Below are 6,837 nucleotides of genomic sequence, written 5' to 3'. Positions count from 1 at the left end.
CTCTCTCTCTCTCTCTCTCTCTCTCTCTCTCTCTCGCTCTCTCACACACACACACATCCCCTCCTACTCTCTCTCTCGCTCTCTTTATCACCTCCCACCCTCTCATTGGGTTGTCTTTGCAGTGGCCCTAAGTTGATAGCAGCGTGCTGTGTGTGTGTCTCTTTAGGCTTGTTTCCAATGACTGAAAGGGAGGTAGAGCTGCTGTACACACAACCTGGGATACCTTTCATCCATCTGGTCCCCCTTTCCTTCTGGGGTGGGGAGGGGGGTGATATTAGAACAGTAACCCAAGGTGCCTTTTCTCCCTGCCTGGTTAACAGATGCAGGGTCGGGGATAACAGAGTGTTTTTTCTCTAACAAAAGATATCTGGAATTAAGGAGAATGATTATAGCAACAACAAAAAACACAACAATAAGAAAATGAAATACATAGCAGAAATAGCCTGCAAGACTAATAAGATTTAGGACACTAATACATGGTCTTTTGATTAAAAAATACTTGTGCATGAGCTCTACAACAACCAAATATAAAGTTATTTTACCCCACATCAAATAAACCCAAGTAAAAGGCTTGACTCAGCAAATTTGCATAACAATTATACAGATTTGAACACTAGGGGGCTTGGCAGATGTGTTCCCCCTCCCTCTGTTGTCTTTGTTATCATCACTGTTATTGCTGATATTGATTGGTCAGCCTACTGGGTCTGTCCTGTTAGTACTGTCTGCAATGCAGTGCTATTGGGTGGGCAGCCTTATCCAGAACACAGGTCTCATAGCTCACAATAACAAATAAAAATGCCTCTGTTTGCTCAGACTATCTGATGGTGTCTGGTCCTTTTGCTGCTTGTTTACAGACAACCATTTGTTTGTTTGCACCTCATATCCTTCTGTGCTACAAGTTTGCATGTGGTTGGAGAGACATATATGGCTTAAGTGGGTTAAAAAAAGTCCTGTTCCTCCAGTTATTTAAATCCTCCCTTTATTTATGACAATATGCATTCTGTCTATGGCCTCTGTTATTTATCTGTCTAGGATCGTAATATCATTCACATTTAACACGAGGCAATACAAACCTCAAAATGTTACTTATGTCCAAGAAACTGACACATTGCGCATAAGAAATAGTGATACTAAACTGCACCCACCTATTGTTGTTTGTCAAGCATTGCCACGCTTGATGAGGCTCCTACTGCTTCTGATGAAAACATTGAGTCACCAGATACACTGGGGGTAATGGCACGCATTGCAAAGTAGGCCTACATTGACAATGCCTTTTTAGCCTTTTGCAGCTATTGTTATTAAATTAAGCCCTTTCTCTTCGCGAGAGACAACCTAAATTGCTTGCATTTCAATTTCAATGCCATTTAGTGGGGCTTCTCAGGATTATGCCTGGGCAACATTCAGGCAGGGGTTGGAGTGCCTCCAGGCTTTAATGTTGACTGTGGTTGTGGGTGGTCAGTGAGTGGTCATCAGTGAGTGGTCAAAGCCCACGTCATTCCATGACCTGAGGATCTCAGAGTGGGCTGCAGCCTCTGAGCCCACATCCTAACATGTCAAGCATGACATGACATTATTTTCAATTGATTAGCTGTTATACACCTGTCCCTTCCCTATGACTAGTTCAGTATAACCCTGCAGTTAACTAAGCCATGTCTTGCAAAGACTTCTGCTAAGTAAGGTATTGGCCTGGGAAGGAATCGTGCTGTTAACTGGTGAATGTACTGTAAATAAAAAAGGACATAGCACAAAAGCACCAGTTGTGAACAAAGCTAATAGTGCCTGGATTTGCTTGTCAATCGAAATATCCTTCTCTCAAGGCCTTGCAAAACTCCAATTAGGCATAGGTACTTGTAGTCTCTCAGAATCGAGCTCCAAGTAGAGAGAGAGGTGTAGATCAGTAGATAGCAGCAAGTCCTGCAGCAAAGATGCTAGTGAGAATACAAAATATTTCAGAATTTCAACAGCACTAATACTCTATAGTGCCTTCATAAAGTATTCACAACCCCTTGACTTTTTCCACATTTTGTTGGGTTACAAAGTGGGATTAAAATGGATCTACACAAAATACTGTGTAATGTCAAAGTGGAAGAATGTTTTTTACTTTTGTAAAATAATTATGAAAAATAAAGCACCAATATATCTTAATTAAATAAGTATTCAACCCTAACACCCCAACACCTTTCCCAGTGATAACAGCTGTGCGTCTTTCTGGGTAAAATCTCTAAGAGCTTTCCAAACCTGGATTGTGCAACAACATTTGCCCACTACTCTTTTCAAAATTCTTCAAGCTCTGTCAAGTTGGTTGTTGATCATTGCTAGACAACAATTTCCAGGTCTTGCCATAGATTTTCAAGCAGATTTCAAGCAGACTGTAAGTCAACCAATCAGGAACATTTACTGTCTTGTTGGAGCAACTCCAGTGTAGATTTGGCCTTGTGTTTTGTTATTAAACTGTTGAAAGGTGAATTAATCTCACAGTGTTTGGTGGAAAGCAGACTGAACCAAAAAACATGTATTGATTTTTTTGTTTTGTTGCCAGTTTTGCATGTTATTTTGGCATTAATACGTGTTACAATTCAGTTTGCAAACAAATTTATACATTTTTTTAAATAATTGAGTTAAATAAAGCCGAATACAATCATGGTTCCAAATACAGGTGTTTCAGCTTAGCTCATAACTTTCTGTGGTGGTGGGGCAGCCAGAAGAGAATACGGAGCGTAGGCGTTGGTAATGTTCTGTAGTTTTACCGTGATTAGCTCAGTGTTCTGTCATTCATGGGGACACTACGTCATCGGAAAATCTACGGGTAGAGCTCAAAAATTCAGGCCCCTTGGGAGCTGCCATAGAGTTACATTAGAAGTGTTGTGTTGTATTGTGTAATGGCTTTGCTGGCATGATTCTAAACGTTTTGGGGGGGAGTTTGCCCACCAACATTTACAAGCAAAAATCGGCACTAGACGTTACAGATAATTGTATGTGTGGGGTAGTCATTCAAAAATCATGACAAACTCTGTTATTGCACAGAGTCGATGCAACTTATGTGACACGTTAAGCACATTTTACTCCTTAACTTATTTATGCTAGCCATAACAAAGGGGTTGTATACTTATTGACATAAGACATTTCAGCTTTTCATTTTATAATCATTTGTAAAATGGGACTCACCATTTGAGAGGCACTCAAATCCAGTCAAAAATGGTGGGTGAGGTCAAAATAGTAGTTTGAGGGTGGGTTTCTACGTGATATCCTCCAGCAGTCAAAGTGAATGTGATTTATGCTGTCCTTCTCTCCAGCTCCTTGGTGCAGCAGCAGCATTTTGGTGGTAGGGGTCTCAGGGGAGTCACTAGGCCAGCTATGCTGCTCACACAACCCATGTAAGGAGGCTGGATTTAACGTGCTAATGAGTCACCTATCTACCCTCAGTGTATCACATCACAGTGGATTACTCATTAACTTGGTAGTTTGGCTCCTGGATGCTGATTGGATGAAAGCAGTCGTAGATCAGACAATACACCACAGGTATAATGCAAAACTAAATGTTTACTGTTCTAATTATGTTGGTAACCTCTATATACAGTGCATTTGGAAAGTATTCAGACGCCTTGACTTTTTCCACATTTTGTTATGTTACAGCCTAATTCTAAAATAGATTTTTTTTAAACAATCTACACACAATACCCCATAATCAAAAAGCAAAAACAGGTTTGTATATTTTAGAACATTTATTACAAATAAAAAACAAAAATCACATTTACATAAGCATTCAGACCCTTTACTCAGTACTTTGTTGAAGCACCTTTGGTTAGCGATTACAGCCTCGAGTATGACGCTATAAGCTTGGCACACCTGTATTTTGGTAGTTTCTCCTATTCTTCTTTGCAGATCCTCTCAAGCTCTGTCAAGTTGGAAGGGGAGCGTTTCTACACAGCTATTTTCAGGTCTCTCCAGAGATGTTCGATCTGGATCAAGTCCAGGCTCTGGCTGGGCCACTCAAGGACATTCAGAGACTTGTCCCAAAAACACTCCTGCGTTGTCTTGGCTGTGTGTTTAGTGTCAGTGTCCTGTTGGAAGGTGAACCTTCTCCACAGTTTGAGTTCCTGAGCAGGTTTTCAACAAGGATCTCTCTGTACTTTGCACCGTTCATAATAACTTCTACCTCATGGCTTGGTTTAGTTCTGAGATGCACTGTCAACTGTGGGGCCTTAGATATACAGGTGTGTGCCTTTCCAAATAATGTCCAATCAATTGAATTTACCACAGGTGGACTCCAATCAAGTTGTAGAAACATCTCAAGGATGATCAATGGAAACAGGATGCACCTGAGCTCAATTTCTAGTCTCATTGCAAAGGGTCTGAATCCATAATTAAATAAGGTATTTCTGTTTTATATTTTTTATACATTTCCCAAAATTTCTGAAAGCCTGTTTTTTCGCTTGTCATTATTGGGTATTGTGTGTAGATTTTTTTTTAAATCCATGGGAAGTTAAGCCCTGGAATTTGGGGATTTTGCTTAAATTCATCAAAAAAGTCAGCATAACAGTGAACCTTTTTTTGTGGGATAATTATATGTCTTGTGGCATATTTTGGTTAAACCCACTGCATGCACAGTGCATTCTTCCATCACATGTACAGCCGATTCTCAAGATCTTGCACACTAATAAGATGCTATTGAGCCAACACTACTACACAGTCTTAGCCAACGACTACATGCTTTCTGGTTTTGATTACAATACTGGGTGGGGTGAATATATTTTACATTACATACATTATTTTTTGTTAACTAGGAAATAGTAGCCAACAGCAAAGTGTGTTTAAATAATTTCTAACATGTTAACCATTTCTGCTAGTTAGTTTTTGCTACCTTGTGGGTTTTAGCTTGCTTGAGCCAGCTAACTGAGGAATGTTAATTCATCTGTAACCATACATGTTTCATTTGAAAACTTTTATCTCACAAAGGAGTTGTTTAATCTAACTGCTTAGCTATTTTTCTGTACATGGAATTGTATTTATTCTAATCTTTACAGGAAAATGCCTCAGGCACTATCTGATGTGTGGAGACATTTCACTGCAGATAATGTAGAAGGAAAAGTTGTGTACATTTGCTAATACTGAGCCAAATCATATGTGAAGAATGCAACAAAGATGAAGAATCATCTGGCCAAGTGCATAAAGTTCCCTCAGTGCTCACAACAAGCAACCTCTGACAAAAGTCCATCTACTTCTATTCAAGGTGAAAAGGATGAATCAGGCACCTTATCGATAGCAACAGCTCATGGTCCTCCTGGAATCAGAAGTTTTTTTGACTCAATGGTGGAACATAATCAGAGAAATGCTGATGAATGTCTTGCTCGAGGTGTGTATGCAACTCGTTCACCTTTGATGTTCACAGGCAATGTGTATTGGAAGAGATTTCTGAATGTTCTTCGCCCAGCATACACCCGTCCAACCAGACATGCTTTATCTACTCATTTGCTGGATGCAGAGTTCAAGTGAAGGTCAAGCAAATAATAGAGAAAGCAGACTGTATTGCAATAATCTCTGATGGATGGTCGAATGTTCGTGGGCAAGGAATAATTAACTACATCATCTCCACCCCTCAACCAGTATTCTACAAGAGCACAGACACAAGGGACAACAGACACACCGGTTTCTACATTGCAGATGAGCTGAAAGCAGTCATCAATGACCTTGGACCACAGAAGGTATTTGCACTGGTGACAGGCAATGCTAAGAAAATGAAGGCTGCTTGGTCTAAAGTGGAGGAGTCCTACCTACACATCACACCCAATGGATGTGCTGCTCATGGATTGAATCTGCTCCTCATGGACATCATGGCACTGAAAACAATTAATACTCTACAAGAGAGCCAAGCAAATGGTTAGGTATGTGAAGGGTCATCAAGTTATAGCAGCAATCTACCTCACCAAGCAAAGCGAGAAGAATAATATCACCACATTGCTGCCCAGCAACACCCATTGGGGTGGTGTTGTCATAATGTTTGACAGTCTCCTGGAGGGGAAGGAGTCTCTCCAAGAAATGGCCATATCACATTTTGCTGATATGGACAGCTCCATCAAGAGGATCCTCCTGGATGATGTATTTCTGGAGAGAGTGGTAAGCAGCCTGAAACTCCTGAAACCTTAAACAGTAGCCATTGCACGGATTAAGAGAGACAATGCCATCCTGTCTGATGTTCAGACTCTGCTTGCAAATCCATACTGCCCTGCCCACTTCACTGTTGCTCCAAGCTGAAGAAACTGCAGTTCTGAAATACATCAAAAAGCGTGAAGACTTCTGCCTGAAGCCCATACACGCCACAGCGTACATTTTGGACTCCAAGTATGCTGGCAAGAGCATCCTGTCTGGTGCAGAGATCAACAAGGCCTATGTTGTCATCACTACCGTGTCTCCGCCACCTTTGCATGGATGAGGGCAAGGTTCTTGGCAGTCTGGTCGAAGTACACTTCCAAGCAAGGGCTTTGGGATGGAGATGCAATATGGCAGTCGTGCCAACATATCTCATCAGCCACCTGGTGTAAGAGACTTGTTTGGGAACACACACACCATAGCTAGCAACAGGCTGACCAATACATGGGATGAAAAATTGGTAGCCATCCTGGCAAATTTGAGGGTTTTTGAGCCTGACAACGAGCCATCCTTAACAAGGTTGGAAAGTTACAGTGAAGATAAGGCCTCAGAGTCTGATATTCAAGAGGTGGACATTGAGGAGATCCAGAGAGAAGAGAGGAAGACAATCAAAGCTTAAGTTTCTAGACTATCATTTCACATGTTATCATATTCCCTTTATTTTGTTGTTCAGTGAAATCATCCCATGTG

This window comes from Oncorhynchus keta, chromosome 35 (genome assembly GCF_023373465.1).
Source record: "Oncorhynchus keta strain PuntledgeMale-10-30-2019 chromosome 35, Oket_V2, whole genome shotgun sequence".
NCBI lineage: Eukaryota > Metazoa > Chordata > Actinopteri > Salmoniformes > Salmonidae > Oncorhynchus > Oncorhynchus keta.
The sequence above is the reverse complement of the archived record's forward strand: the minus strand, read 5'-3'. Positions refer to the sequence as shown.